At 44.7% G+C, this 15,629-nt stretch overlaps 1 protein-coding gene across 3 annotated transcripts in view; it reads left to right on the top strand.

Annotated features, from left to right (window-relative positions):
* PKNOX2 (PBX/knotted 1 homeobox 2) overlaps positions 1-15,629 on the top strand; it is a 345,266-nt gene that overhangs the window by 144,904 nt on the left and 184,733 nt on the right. Inside the window, exon 3 of one of the 3 annotated variants that reach the window (XM_060250580.1) lies at positions 6,934-7,009. The exons of 1 other annotated variant lie outside the window; for it this stretch is intronic. The gene's annotated coding sequence lies outside the window, so the exon portion shown is untranslated. Of the gene's footprint in view, positions 1-6,933; positions 7,038-15,629 lie in introns of all 3 variants that reach the window. One more of the 3 variants, XM_060250578.1, reaches the window with a different exon arrangement.

Below are 15,629 nucleotides of genomic sequence, written 5' to 3' on the forward strand. Positions count from 1 at the left end.
CCAACATTATATATGCTATTAAATGCCAACAGTGCTCTTCAGTTCTCTACATAGGGCAAACAGGACAAACCCTATGCCAAAGGATAAATGGACACAAATCTGACATTAGGAATTACAGAACTGAGAAATCTGTGGGAGAACACTTTAACCTTCCAAAGCATTCAATGGGTGACCTCAAGGTAACTGTTTTACTGCAAAGGAGAATGGAGAGAGAAACTGCTGAATTACAAATTATTATGAAACTTGGAACAAACACCTCTCCAGGACTGAACAGGGACATTGGTTTTTTATCTCATTACATATGCTAAACCCACTCTCAGTGAGTATAGCTATACATCCACAGTATTCCAATGTATTTCTCTTTTATAATAGTGTATCGGAATAATGTTTTATACTGACATACTCAAATAAGGGATATTGGCTATTTATCTCATTACATATACCCAACCCATATTCATTTTATGTATTCTTATTTTCTAATGGCAAACTAGAATGATGTTTAATATGTATAGATTGATGTTGATAAGTTGATTGGGTGGACTACAAGTTGGATATACATGTCCTTTTGTGATTCACCTAGATTTGCAAAAACACCATTTGGCAGAGAATTTTATTACCTTTTATGGCTATCCAGACCAAATGGCCTAGCCACGCTGTTTTATGTGACCATGTGACCAGTTAGTTTGCCAGACTGCTTGTATTTCAGCTCACAATACCTGATTCTCTCATCTGATGAAGTGTGCTTAAGAGAGTGCATGAAAGCTTACGTTCTGAATAAAAATTGATTGGTCTTAAAGGTGAAACTTGATTCCTGCTTTGTTCTACTGCTTCAGACCAACACGGCTGCCCACTTGAATCTATCTACTAGGAATGCTTGAAGTCACCAATATGTGATATCCAGTAGGCATAGAAATATCGTTGTGTAGTCATGAGCCCTGAAAAATACAAGGCTCCTGATAGTGTATATGACCTATAAGCACTTTCCAATGATGGTGGGAACAAAGCTTCCTACTAGAATGCCATTTCCCCCTCTCACAAACACAGACATTTATTTTCCTCAGGAAAAAGCACATGTTCTAAGCATTAGGAATGCCTGCAATCTTTGAGGTATATTTTTGAACGTTGAAATTAACTATTGTGCAACATATTCTTTATAGCAGCATTTTGAATTTAAGGTTCTGTTTCCCAGCCCTTCCCATACCCACTTTTGTGATTTACAGTTATAATTTTAGCCACAATGCATCTTTTGAATCAAGGCCTTAATAGAATCTGTGGTTCACACTACACCAAATAATGCATTTTGCAACTGGATTTTTGCTATTCTTACACAGTAAAAATCCAGTTGAAAAATGCATTATTTAGTGCATTGTGCCATATGGAGAGATTGTGTTTAGGCTAACTCAGCTCTGTGCTTTCTTTCAATATTTGCCAATTGAAATTCCTTACTCAAGGGAAAGTTAGTGTCAGAAGATAGTTTCAGATGAGTAGCTGTGCTGGTCAGCAGCAGAAGAGTAAGACTCAAGTCCACTAGCACCTTAAAGACCAAAAAAATGCCCTGGCCTGGATAGCCGAGGCAAGCCTGATCCTGTCAAATCTAGGAAGCTTAGCAGGGCTGATCCTGGCAAATACTTGGGTGGGAGACCTCCAAGGAATACCAAGGCCAGGATGCGGAAGCAGGCAATAGCAAGCCACCTGTCTGAATGTTCAAGCCCCCCTAGGGGGTTTGTAGAAGTCAACCATGACTTCCAGGCACACATACACATGTACAAAATAAACACAACACACACACACACACAAAAGACCAGAAAGATTTCCAGCATATCTGGCCAGGAGCTTTAATTCTTGAAAGCTTATACCCTGAATATCACATTGGTCTTCGATGTCAGAAGTTTGCTTATTTAATGTGTTGATAGTAGATGAAGCCACTGAGCAAATTTTATTAATTAAAAAAAAAACCTATTCAGATTAGTAGTAACCTAGATCAGCTTTCAGAATGACAGCCTGTGCTACTAAAAGTTGGCTAGTCTTTGTAAAGGCAGAAGGTTGTCTTGAAATTCCAATGGCTGATGTAATCTCTTTCTCTCCAGTGGAACTGCACCATTGTCAGCAGCCCTTACTGTACGTTCCACTGCTGTTATTCATGGAATCACATTAATCCTGAAGTGCATCAAGTATGGATGATGATTTTGCTGGGTCTGACCAATAAATATTGGTGCCGTATAGAAAAAAAAATGAGGGTTGCTGAAAAGTTCTTGGTTTAAGATATCCCTGTCTTAAGGGATGCTTGCTCTTCATGGGCTGTTTCTTGGCACAGTGTTGATAGCCAATCGGTCTTCAGGTGGGGAACTTGTACCAGTTTTTTCATTCACAAAAGAGGAGCTTTGGTGTTGTCTGACTTTACTACTCTGACATGAACTTTTCATGTTGGTAGCCACCACATGGGCAATGATCCATATAAGGCAATTGCCGGGAGTATTGCAAATTTACTCTAGAGTGGCTCACCCGACAGGCAAGAAATAATATTTCTAATATACCAGAGCCACTTTGACAGAAGACCCTTCCGCTACTGAGTTTCGTATCATGTAATCCTGTGAAGCCCTGACCTGGCCAGCCCAGGCTACTCCAATTTTGTCAGATCTCAGAAGCTGATCAAGGTTGGCCCTGGTTAGTATTTGGATGGGATACCACCCAGGGAGGCCACTCAGAGTCACAATGCAGAGGCAGGCAATGGCAAACCACTTCTGAACATCTTTCGGCTTGAAAACTCTATGGAGTTACCTTGTTAGCTGTGACTTGAAGGGGAAAAAATCCTACAGGCTGGTTACAGATGGGCAGTTGAAGCTGCCCAGGGACAGCAGGTGAGTGTATCTAAAAAGCACATCCAAACACGCACATCTGCCTGCTGTCCCCATCCCGTATTCATCCTGTCCTTGTTTGAGGGGAAGCTGCCACAGAAAGGTACTACCTAATTTCTTGGGCAGCTCCCGAGGCACCTCCCTGGCCCTCTGGACCTGTTCTGGGGTGCGCCGCACACTGTCTGGAGGTTCCTGGACGCTCCTATTTCTGCCAGCTCACTTCTGGGCCAGCTTGCTGCCATCCTGAGTTGGCGGTGTGGACCCAGCCACTGTCAAGTTGCTTGCCATTATCTGTATCTGTTTGATGTAACCTGAGGAATATATGCTTAGGCTGCTGGAGAAACTAAACTTTAACAGCCTGCCTCCTGGGAACTGGGGAACTGCTTGGCACTCAAGGCCACAGCTCCTATCTCTGGATGCTTTGTAGAATGTTTGGTAGTGAATGTATGTGTGATTTGTAGCCACTAAGTTTAAACTGTCTTCACGCCCTAAATTGAGGCATGCTTATAACGGCCCCTGGAAGAGTATATAACCAATGCCTTTTTTGCTGTATGCCAGTTTTGACACTGACACATAGTCAGTGACTGTATCCTGCCTTACAATAAATGCTTATCCAAATACATAAAAAGGTAAAGGTAGTCCCCTGTGCTGGGTACTCAGTTTACTGACCTCGGAAGGATGGAAGGCTGAGTCAATCTGGAGCTGGCTACCTGAACCCAGCTTCCACCGGGATCGAACTCAGGTCATGAGCAGGGAGCTGAGACTGCAGTACTGCAGCTTTACCACTCTGCTCCATGGGGCTCTTCCCATCCAAATACATGGAGAGTCATAACTATTGAAGAAAAATTGGAAACCTGACAGCCACAGAGTCAATATTATGTAGCAGTTAAAGTGTCAGACTAGGATCTGGGAGACCCAGGTTCACATCCCCACTCTGCCATTAAGTTTACTGGGCGACTTTTGCCAGTCACTCAGCCTAACCTATCTCACAGGGTTATTGGGAGGGTAAAATGGAAGGAAGGAGACCGATGTATGTCATCCTGGGCTCTTTGGAGGAAGGGCAGGAGGAAAAGCTTTTAATGAAACCATTACAAAGCTATCAAACAACTGACTTCTCAATCTTGGGGAAACACCTCTTTACTGTGCACAGCGTAGCTGGATAGAGCCCAGGCATCCTTTGTCGCTGTCCTATCTGCACAAGGAAAACTGATCCCTCTCTTAAGCCTCTCAAGAAATAGTTCCCCATTTGGCCTGTGGTTGTCTTAGCACATCCCTCATCCATAACAAGAAGCCTATTGTATTCAGGTTGGAAATAATGAAATGAGTCTACATACCTGTGTACCCAATCCCTTCTCCTGTCTTTAAATAGCCTTCATACATCTTCCCCTGTTTAGAAGGTTTCATCTACTAAGAATGGCAAATGTTTATTCAATAATTAGCATGAAGAGAAGCTATCAATTTCCCCAGCAGCTGCTTAAAACATCACATTGAGGTTTAAGGTAGCATGCACAGGTAATGGGTTGTTCTCTGCACAGTTAGGTTCAAGTGGAAGATATCTGATAGCGGGGCGGGGGGGGGGGATGCAGAAGTAGCTCAAAATTTCAGAAAATCAAAAATATCCAGATGTATCCTTATGACAATATCACTGCATTGCCTCCTTGAATCTGTTTGTACTTAATCTTAAAAGACTGCCAAGGCAAATGCAAATATATTTAAATTTGGCATCCCCATCTTCTAACAAACAGAAGATGGTGTTAGGCAGAGGCAAAAGTTTACTCCACTTTTATAAAAAGCTCCAAAGTTCAGACTTGTCTTCTAGATCAGTGCAATCGCAAAAGAAGGTGTGATTTATAGCTGTTTTTGAGGTGACATCTCTTGAGGAATCATTTGTTTCCTTTATCCTGCTCTGCTGTGAAGTCCTGGAGGGGTATACATCGATCTTGCAGCAGATCTTCCCTCTAGTCAATCACCAGCCCAGCTTAACTTTAGCTAGGTTCCAGTGTCAGATACCTTCACATCACAACCTAAGACTAGGTGGTAGATTTGGATGAACATCTGAAGGCAACTTGTTCATTAATTATTTAGAGTTGGGAGTAAGCAGTGATGGATGACACTAAATTGTGAATGTCACTAAATTGTTCAGGGTGGTGAGAACCAGAGAAGATCGTGAGGCAGTCCAAAGGGATCTGTTGAGGCTGGCAAATGGGCGTCAATGTGGCAAATGAGGTTTAGTGTGGCCAAGTGCAAAATAATGCACATTAGGGCCAAATATCCTAACTATAAATATGAGGCGATGGGGTGTGAACTGGCAGAGACTGACCAAGAGAGAGATCTTGGGGTCGTGGTAGATAACTCACTGAAAATGTCGAGATAGTGTGCGATTGCAATTAAAAAGGCCAACACCATGCTGGAAATTATTAGGAAATAAATCGAAAACAAATCAGCCAGTAACATAATGCCCCTGTATAAATCGATGGTGCAGTCTCATTTGGAATACTGTGTACAATTCTGGTCACCACACCTTTAAAAAGATATTATAGCATTGGAAAAAGTACAGAAAAGGGCCATGAGAATTATTAAAGGGTTGGAACACTTTCCCTGTGAAGAAAGGTTAAAACACTTGGGGCTCTTTAGCTTGGAGAAACGCTGACTGAGGGGTGATATGATAAAGGTTTACAAGATTATGCATGGGATAGAGAAGGTAGAGAAAGAAGCAGGGCATTTTTTTTGAGCAGGAACGCACAGGAACGCAGTTCCGGCTGGTTTGATGTCAAGGCGTGTGGCCTAGTATGTAAATGAGTTCCTGATGGGCTTTTTCTACAGAAAAGCCCTGTGTGAAACAATGGTGATATCAGGGGATGTGGTCTAATATGCAAATGAGTTCATGCTGGGCTTTTTCTACCAAAAAAGCCCTGGAAAGAAGTACTTTTCTCCCTTTCTCACAATATGAGAACTTGTGGACAGTCAATGAAATTGCTGAGCAGTTGGGTTAGAACTGATAAAAGGAAGTACTTCTTCACCCAAAGGGTGCTTTACACATGGAATTCACTGCCGCAGGGGGTGGTGGCAGCTACAAGCATAGACAGCTTCAAGAGGGGATTGGATAAGCATATGGAGCAGAGGTCCATCAATGGCTATTAGCCACAGTGTATTGTTGGGGCAGTGATGCTCTGTATTCTTGGTGTTTGGGAGGGCACAGTGGGAGGGCTTCTATTGTCCTGGCCCCACTTGTGGACCTCCTGATGGCACTTGGGTTTTTTGGCCACTGTGTGACACAGAGTGTTGGACTGAATTGGCCATTGGCCTGATCCAACATGGCTTCTCTTATGTTCTTAAGGCACAGGTTCAAGCTTGTATATTGGTGGTAGCAGAGGGGTTTTTTTAGCAGGAACTACTTTGCATATTAGGCCACACTCCTCTGATGTAGTCAATCCTTCAAGAGCTTATAGTACAGGGCCTACTGTAAGCTTCAGGAGGATTGGCTACATCAGGGGTGTGTGGCCTAATAAGCAAAGGAGTTCCTGCTACAAAAAAAGCCCCAGGTGAGAGAAAGTACCATCATGTTGCAGCCAACGTATGGTGAGCACATAGATTTTCAAGGCAAGAGGCAGACAAAAGTGGTTTGCCACTGCCTGCCTTAGCAAATTGACCCTGCTTAGCTTCCAAGAGCTGATGAGATCATCCCTGCCCAGTTCATTCAGGTCAGGGCAAGCTTGTATATTACATTTCTTTTATTTGACATAATCGTTAATGTTTTAAAATTGTATAATTTAATGAGCCATAACGTTGTGTTTGTGTAAGGTTGTTATGTGTCCTTAGTCTATTCGGAAAGGTCAGGATTTTAATCTCAAGGGAAACAATCAAGAAGATAAGCAACCCTCTTTCTATTTCTGTGGTTAGCCTGGATCGAGAAGAATCTTTTGAGTTGTGGCCAGTGGCGTTTCTGAAGATTGGAGTGGAAATGACCAGACTTAGCTTGGCTTATGTTGCTTTCACAGGTCGTTTTTTGGAAAGATTTCCTGCTGCAGAGAAACATCATCTCCCTCTCCAACTGATGGTTTTATCTGTCTCCTTTCAGGTGGCTCTGCTCTGGCTGGAAGAAGCAGCTTTTGTGTTAACCGGCAAAGAAAGGGCAGAGGGGAGAGTTTCAAAAGGCAAGCAGCTCCCAGAGCACACTCCATAGTAAGGACTGCATTTCCATAGTTTTCTCATACACACAGCAGAGCAGATTGATTTCCATAAGTCGAACAAACAAACCAAAAAGCTACTTTGCACATAAAATTGATGGGGAACAAACTTATTGACATCTTAAAGGAGGCAATATCCAAATATTTTTAATGGAACCATATATTAAAATAACCCTCCAGAAGTCTGAATTCAGAAGGGGTGCACATAGCAATATTTCTTTCTCTTTCTTTCTCTCTCTCTCATATAAAATACACATACACACATGGTTTGGTTTTGTGTTTATAAGGAACTTACATTGGTGGAAGGACAGCAATATAAATAAGCTTTATGGTGGGAAATGCTGAGATGTAAAGCTGTCTTCTTCTCTGATGAATGAAGTAATTTCAGGATTCTTTAAGGGTATTAAGGTTCCAGGAAGAAATATATTCCTGTGCCATTTAACAATTTAACTGATTAGTTTTTAAGAAGTGTCATGCGTTTAAAAAAATGCCAGGCCACCTAAAAATTATTTGTACACATAGTACATGTTATTTCCAAAAGCCTTCTGTTCTCCCACTTTCTTTCCCTTGCATGTTTTTCTTGTCTGTGCACATATGTGAATACACATACACACATCTGTGGTATCTCCTTAGGCTCTGTTCTGCTCTCCTTACATCTATTACCCACCAGCCCTTTGTTTTCTCCACTTTTCCTCCAGGGCCCCCCTTCTCAGCCTACAGATGCAGTCCTCAACAGGAATGTGCAAAAAAAACCCTGATAAAATCTGGATGCGGTGTTATTTGGGGGCAAGATATTTGGGACAGCCAAGTATCCCTGAATACCAGATTTGACTATTCCTGAATATACGGGAGATACTCAGCTGTTCCCAAATATACCCTCTCCACCTCCTGGCTGCAAAAATCCTACCTGCTGTGTGCAACTGCTGGAAGTATACAAACCCCACAGGACACCCCATTCATGTTTCATGTTGTAGCTATAACATGTGAAGCATTTCCTTCTGTAGACACAAGGCAAGCTTTCTATCAATCTTTTGGCAGTGTACTTATTACTCATGGTTCATTTGAGTTATCATGCACGGAAGGTGTCTCTCTTGGATTCCCCAAGTTTTTTTCTGCTATTTATTTTGGAGGGCAGAGCATCATCTATGAAAATAAAACTTAAGTCTCTGTAGGTTTCTCCTTCCTCTTCCAAATAAAAACAAAGTTGTTTAATGCGGCTGCTGTTCAAGGTACATTAACCTTGTCGACTAAAGTTCTCCCTGCCTGTTGCTGTTTTTATTCCGCCATTTATGCTATAGACACTTCCCTGGAGCATTCCAAGCTTAAAGATTGGCTGTGATGAGTTTCTTTGGAGGGAAGAAAATGGCTTGTGTGTAATTGTTACCTTCAGACAGGTTATAGTGCCTTCCTGTCCAACACAGCTTCTCATTCAAACATCTTTAGACCCCCTGTTTTGAAAAAGACCTCAAGGAATATGCCAGCACATACTTGGCACCAGTGTGGTGCAATGAATAGTGGTAGAGGCCTAGATTCAAGTTCCTATTCAGCCAGGAAACTCAACAGGGGTTGTTTTATGCAATATATTTGATGGTGGAAAAGTTGCCACAGGTAACTGTGTCTTCCCCAGGTTAACACTCAGTTTGCCTTCTGAAACCACACTCAAATGGTGAGATCTCAAGGTTCAATTCATCAAAGAGCCAATGTATTTTATTAGAGTGTTGGACTAGGATCTGGGAGAGCTGGGTTCAAATCCCTAGCACAATGTGAAAACTTTCTCATCCTAACCTACCTCAGTTGAGTTGTGAGATTGAAATAGGGAAAGGAAAGCAATGTGCACCACTTTGAGCTCCTTGGAGAAAGGGTAGCATAAAAATGAGATAATGTACAAAAGAAATTGTATGGCTTGGCTTTGGGTAGCTTGCACACTCTATATTACTTGATAGTAAAGAGTCCCGTAGCACCTTTAAGACTATCACATTTATATTACTTGGTATTCTTCTTGAAAGGGAGACAGGAAATACAGGTATTTGTTTTTTTAAAAAAGCATATGCCTCACAACTCTCAGCCTAAAAGGCTCTTGAGTCATCTTCCATTATAAATTGAGAACAGAAGGAAATCAGAGTTAGACAAAGCACTATTAACAAAACAGCCAATATAATTATTAAAATGTCAGCCTTTAAGAAAAATCAAATACAAAATCCAAAACAGAAATCAGCAATACTGTCTGGTGACTTAATTATCCAGTGTTCCCCTTGTTTGCATCCCCTATGCTCACTCAGGAAGCAGTGGAGAAGAAAATGGGGGGAGGAATGATGGTATGGCTGCCATGACATCGCTTCTGAGAAAGCACTTGGAATTGATTTCACAGTGTCTACAACACTATAGGAATTTCCACAAATCTCTGTAATCTATATCCTAGAGTTTGGTGGAATTCTTATAGCACTGCAGCTACTATGGCATCGCTTCTAGGTAAGCATTTGCCCAGGGCCTGCCCCTCTGCCCAGATGCTCCTGAGAGTTCCCAGCACAATCCCCAGAGGTAGGCTTCCCAACCCCCCCGCCCTGCCGGGGGACCCCTGGAATAGCAGCCTAATCCCCCGGTCTCTAAAAATCTGAAAGTGGGGGTGGGGTGGAACGGCGCCATGTCTCTTTCCCTGCCTGGCTTCAGGCTTCTCCCTTCCTCCGGGTCACAAAGACCTGCCCACCGCCGGCCTGCTATTTGCTCCAGTCCGGCCTCCCTTCCCGAGGTGCATGCTGGGACTCGTAGTCCTTGCATCCTCTCTGGCTGCCGGGTGGCATCTCCTCGGGGAGTCTGGCCGGTGGGGGGGGGAGCTCTGCTCCCGGAGGACCATGTGCGTTTCTACCTCCGGAGGCTTCAGTCGCTGATTGAAAGGCTTCCTCTTGGGATGGTGTGTCTGTGTTACTTTGAAGAAGTTGGCAGCAACTCGTGAGTAGAAAGGCCCATCCTCTTCAGAGTCGCCAGAAATGGGGGGGGGGGACACGTCTGCTGAGCATTATTCTCTATGTGAAGATTGATTCTCATAGGGTATAATGAGGAATTGATCTGGAGGTTTCGGGGGCTCTGGGGGAGCTGTTTTTTGAGGTAGAGGCACCAAATTTTCAGTATAGTATCTAGTGACTCTCCCCAAAGTATCTCCCAAGTTTCAAAACGATTGGGCCAGGGGGTCCCATTCTATGAGCCCCAAAAGAAGGTGCCCCTATCCTTCATTATTTCCTATGGAAGGAAGACATTTTAAAAGGTGTGTGGTTCCTTTAAATGTGATGGCCAGAACTCCCTTGGAGTTCAATTATGCTTGTCACACCCTTGTTCCTGGCTCCGCCCCGATGTCTCCTGGCTCCACCCCCAAAGTATCCTGGCTCCACTCCCAAAGTTCCCAGATATTTATTGAATTGGACTTGGGAACCCTACCCAGAGGGTTCTGAGTAAAGAAAATTGTGGATGCACAAACTTAGGGCACAGCAAGAAAAGACACAGTTGCACATTCTGTATGGTGGCAATGTCATCTTGTCATTTCACATGTTGTGAGAAAGCCAGTGCACTTGGAAATCAGGGGGTCTTTAGTTTTAGCTGTGTGCCAAATCATTTCTCTTGGTAGAGAGAAGTTCCTGTCAAATAGAAGTTGGTTCACAGATTTCAAAACATATGTTCTGTTAATTTCTCAGAAAGACTTCAGAGATCTGTACATAAGAGTGAAATTAGACCTGTATCCAGAACAGTTTTTAATGCTTAAAAGCCCAGGCCCATTTCTCCGCTTTGCCTACTGAGATTCTTAAACCCGGCTGTCATGCATCCAGGGGCTTGCATTCCGTGGGTGTTTGAAGATATGCTGAAGGAAATGCTCCATAAAGACAATGCGCACCTTCATGCAGCCATGTAAAGTTCTTGCTGAGGAGCAGAGAGAGAAAGTCAGCTATTTTGCCAGTTTGTTGCAATGGTTAAGTGTGCGGACTCTAATCTGGGAGAACCGGGTTTGATTCCCCAATCCTCCATATAAACTCAGATGGGTGACCTTGAATCATCACAGTTCTCTCAGAGCTCTCTCAGCCCCCACTACCTTACAGGGTATCTGTTGTGGGGAGAGGAAGGGAAGGGATTGGAAGCTCCTCCAAGACTCCTTTGGGTAGTGAAGGGCAGGGTATAAAACCAACTCTTCTTCTTCCAGGACAGAAGAATCCATGACCAATGTTTTTCTTCCAACAACAGTGGATCACTCTGACGATCTCCCTGCAGATATCTCATGATGCTACTCCATACTTTGAGAATTCAGATTGTTTATTCTAGTTTTCATGCCCTCAGGGTTGTCAGCCTGCAGGTGGAACTGGAGATCTCTCCGAATTACAACTGATCACAGTGGCGTCACTGGGGTGGGTTGCACCCTGGGGCCAAGTGCGTGGGTTGCACCCTGGGGCCAAGTCGGTTGCACCCTGGGGCCAAGTGTGCCGGACTCGGAGGGAAGAGCAGCAGTCCTCGTGCGCTGCCCAGAGGTGCTAAATCCCTCGCGTTCGAACAAAGGAAGCCTCCGCCTGGAGAAGCCGAAAGATTTGGGGACGGTAACCGTCCCGAAACTTGAGGAGAGGCGCTGCTCGTCCTGCAAACTACTTCTTCCATCAGTCCGTCCCTCCCAAGGCGCTGGCGGCGGCGCGGGCTTGTGCAAGACCAGTTGCTAGCCGAGAGCGGCGGCTGGGGGAGCTCAGCGCACCTGGCGAGAACCAGCGAGAAAGAAGCCCGCTTCGGGTCCTCGTCGCCTGCCCCCTCCTCCCCCGCCGCCAGCAGCAGCGCCTGCGGTGCGGAGTCTTCAGCACTGGCGCTCATGCGCACTGCCGGCAATGCTCCTGCGCTACCCCTCACCCGCTCCTCCTCTTGCTGCTGCGAGCGCGGCCGATGCCGCCTGTTTTCCTCCTGCGTGAGGGACTCCCTCGCTCTCTGCCTGCCTGCCCCCTTCCCTTCCCTCCTGCGCCCCGCGCGTCTAAAGCCTCCTTTCCCTCGCTGGTTGGCTCGCAACGTCCTCCCTTCCCTGGTTTGCCTGCTCGCCCTCTAATGCCTGCCTGCGGAGAGCTGTGCTTTCCTCTTCCCTCCCGGCCTTCTCTCGCTTCGCCACTGCCTTGAAAGAGCCTCCCCGCGTCTCCCGCCAATAAAGACTGTGATTGCTTGCCGCCTGCTGCCTTCAAAGAGCCCTAGGGGGCCAATGAGAATGCTCTAGGGGGGGCCAATGGCCCCCTTGGCCCTGCCCTAGTGACGCCTCTGGATCGTCAGATGACAGAGATCTCTCCTCCTGGATAAAATGGCTGCTTTGAAGGATGACCTCTATGGCTTTATATCTGGCTGAGGCCCCTCAGCTCCCCAAATCCCACTTCCCCACATTCCACCCCCAGATCTCCAGGAATTTCCCAGTCTGGAGCTGGTAACCCTACTAAGGACTGCCTAAACACGTCAAAAGGACAGCAGGGGCTTAGAGGAATATCTTTCAGTACAAGATGATTGACAGTGAGCACTTCACATTTTAGAAATTAAGCCCTGAGGATGAATGGGGTGTACTTGCTCGATTTTGCTGCTCTGGACAAAACCAAGAAAAATGCTTTTTCAGGGGGCATGTGCCCCCTCCTGATCTACCATCTGGAGGCCAGCTTCCTTTAACACAAAATGACATGCATATTTTTGGCATGCGAGGTAGCCTGGTGCCCCAAGAAATTTGTAAGGGCCATGCCAAGAGATGGGGAATCAATTGGAGTCGGTTATGGGTTCCCTTCTGTCTTAAATAGTTTGAAGGAGTAAGCTGGGCATCTTTGCACAGTGCAACAGAGAAGGTGGTGGATTCGGCCATCAGAATGCAGAAACCCAGGCAGGAAAATAATGAAATATTCAGCCGCTATTTACAGAATTGATTTGAAGATCAAGAAGTTACAAGCAGCTAGATGAAAAGGATTAAGAAGGAAGCGTGAATGGAGAGATACCATGGAGCAGAATGAAATTTGCGTTTCGGTTGTTCAATACTTTATGTGGATCTTATGAACGAGGGGGGAATGGAGGATGGGTCGGTGAGCGTGCTCTAGCCCTGCTTTTCAAAGGGTGAGGCAATCCTTCCTTTGGGGAGGTGGGACACATGGCATTTCACCCAGCAACTGCGCTATCCTTTGTAACATCTCCTTGGGCCTTGCTTTTGTTTGTGTCTCTTGACTGAGCAAGGAAGTGGCCTCCTGACCCATCCCTGACCTTTCCCCTATCAGTATAATAGAGCCATGAATTGCAGACTATGAGTGCCTTCTTTCATGCCAATGTTGAATGCAGTGAACATTTCTCATTCACACGTTTGTGCTTCTCACAAAATATTCTCTCTGTTTCCCTGTATACCAAGTTGCTACTAGCAGTCCCTATCCCTGTTAAATCACTGCTTTCCTTTCTTTGCATGTTAGGTGTCCTGCGAAAATGTTCTGAGTTGCCATTGTTCTTTGGGGTTCAGCCTATTGGGAGAGCTGGTATGTTAGTCCAGGTCCCTTCCTAAATTTTGCAGAGTGCACTAAAGGCTCAGAATGCAGCAGATCTCTTTTCAGCATATGGCTGTAAGATTACAGAGTTACACAAAGCCACTTATCAGTTTAAAAGAAAATAAGAACTACTTTATGTTGGAAATTCATGCTGGATAGTGCAGTTTAGGGATAGTGACAGTTTGTATTCTGTCTAGCTAGTGATTCTGCATCCATGGTTCCAAAGATGATATCAAAGACATTGCATCTCAATCTTCCAACGCAGCCCTTTCTCCAAGACAGGGCTGGTTCTGAGCCTCATTTTGGGCAGGAGCTCACAGGAGCAGAGCTCCAGAGCCAATTGCATTATGCTTTCTTTTTTACCCTGCCCTCCCAAGGGGTAAGTACCCAATACTTGTTTCTGGATTTCATTGTTCAAACCCCCTGTGAGAAATTTGCTGAATTCTAAGATTTGACAAACTTTCTAATATTTTTCCCCACAAAAAAATGTGGAAATAACCAAAACATATAAAGCAGACAGATGGAAATCTTCATCATGCCACTGTGGCCACACAGGAGAAAGTAATTTTAAAAGTATGATGGGAGTAAGGTTTTATGATGACAATTCTAATTCAAGAAGCATTTTAAGGTAGATGCTGAGCTGATATAGTTTAGTACACCTTCCGGTGATGTGGGGGGGGGGGTGTGTGGCACATGCAAATGAGTTGTGCTAATGAGCTCCAGCACCTCTTCCTCTACAACATGACCTGTATGGTTGGTGGGCGCAGGACACATATTGGCCTATCTCCTTTCCTCTGCTCAGCGCTGGGCCTTCTGCTTGCTTCTCCTGCTTCCACTGCTTGCCCATGCTTCCTTGCCTGTCAGTTAGCTTGCAAACCCACACCCCCAGCCACATACCTACCCTTCCTCCAGAAGTTCTGGTCAGCATGTGTAGCTGGGAGCAGGGGCAGCAGGAGAGCTCACAAGCAAGTAGGCAGGCTATAAGCTAGGGGCAGGTGGAGTCAACAGTGGTCAGCCCTACCAGAAGCCCTGGGCCCAGGCATCTGCCCTAACCTGAGATATACTATTGCTACCCTCACTCCAAGATCCAAGGGAGTTAAATCTCTTGAGTGGGTGTCTGGATGCGTCTTTCCTCTAGCGCACACATATATAAGTGCCTGTGCACACAAAGGGAACTATGTACTGCACAGCCTGCTGGTTATAATCTGTATCTGCTGGCATATGAACTATTGGTAGGACAGAACTATTTTGTTCAGCTCTCTGATCACAGCTTGGAGGTGAAAGGGCAAGTTGGAAGGCAACAAGATCATGAGGAGGGATCCTCACCTGCTGAGCAGCATGTGTTCAAAATGCGTGGTAGTTTTGAAGGTGAAAGGTTGGGTGTAAACTCTCCCACTGGAACTCTGTTCACAAAGCATCATTTAGGACCAGACATATTTCTTTCATTTGTTGTGTTTGTGGGCGCTGGAAAAAAACAACACTGATGCTTCATCCTAACATTTGTAAAGCACCCTTACTTAATCCCTGTTGGATACATCTGCAGTGTGTTGGGCTAGATACAATCCTGCTTCCCCTCTCCTTTGTTTGCTGGCAGGTCATTATTTTCACAGGTAGATGTTTTTGTCTTTTTTTAGCACTAAAAAAAAAAGGTTGCCTTTGTTTGTGCGTGAGGATAGTGTTCTCATATATGCCAAATTTCAGCATTGCATTCAAAGTGGTTTGCAACCCAAAATAAGAATGCTATTAATTTTACTGTTAATAATTATACTAATTGCAATCACTCCTTGAAGTTGCGGTGAGCTATCCTTTGCTCTTCATTTGTAGCAGGATGAGTGCTCATGTGGTCACTAACCCAAGCAGAAAAGATTCAGTCCTCCATGCAGCTGAGGACTTGTGAAACAAACTTGTATGAACAACAAATGCAACCCACTGCTTCTGGACATAAAGGCATGAATAACTTCTAGAATGAACTTCTAGAATTCTATAAAAGCAATCTGGGTTCTGCAGTTCCAGGTAAAGGGAAGTGCTTGTTGACTACAGAGCAGAGCGCAGGCTAATACAGGTTGTGCATGAGAGAATGAATA

Source organism: Heteronotia binoei, chromosome 12 (assembly GCF_032191835.1).
Source record: "Heteronotia binoei isolate CCM8104 ecotype False Entrance Well chromosome 12, APGP_CSIRO_Hbin_v1, whole genome shotgun sequence".
Taxonomy (NCBI): Eukaryota; Metazoa; Chordata; class Lepidosauria; order Squamata; family Gekkonidae; genus Heteronotia; species Heteronotia binoei.